The sequence below is a fragment of the Myotis davidii genome, unplaced genomic scaffold (assembly GCF_000327345.1).
Source record: "Myotis davidii unplaced genomic scaffold, ASM32734v1 scaffold43, whole genome shotgun sequence".
Lineage (NCBI taxonomy): Eukaryota > Metazoa > Chordata > Mammalia > Chiroptera > Vespertilionidae > Myotis > Myotis davidii.
Genome location: NW_006294590.1, coordinates 1,711,445 through 1,711,742, shown reverse-complemented (window position 1 = coordinate 1,711,742; position 298 = coordinate 1,711,445). Strand labels below are relative to the sequence as shown.

The following is a 298-nucleotide window of genomic DNA, read 5'->3' as shown; positions in this document are numbered from 1 at the left end:
ACAGCCCGGCCGGCACCTGCTGCTCTGTCCACGGGACGTCCAGGCCTTAGACGCCCCCTCCGCCTCCGTGTCTGCAGCACCAGGGCCGGTGTTTACCGAGCTTCGCAGTCTTTTCTGCTGCGCTCTCGTTTCTGCTGTTAAAGAAACGGGTTACAGCTGCCCTTTGTAATGAACAAGCTCCACCAGCATCAGCCGGACCAGCAGGTGGCGCCTGGGGGTTCCACAGACTCCTCGCCCCGGCTTCAAAGGGCTGGGAGCAGGCTTTCTGCGCTGGCCCCAGGCTCTGTGGTCAGAGGGA

At 63.1% G+C, this 298-nt stretch overlaps 1 protein-coding gene across 1 annotated transcript in view; it reads left to right on the top strand.

Annotated features, from left to right (window-relative positions):
- The window catches only part of SLC15A4 (solute carrier family 15 (oligopeptide transporter), member 4), a gene marked incomplete at its 5' end in the record, with an annotated part of 11,496 nt that overhangs the window by 4,802 nt on the left and 6,396 nt on the right, over window positions 1-298 (top strand). The window lies entirely within an intron of this gene.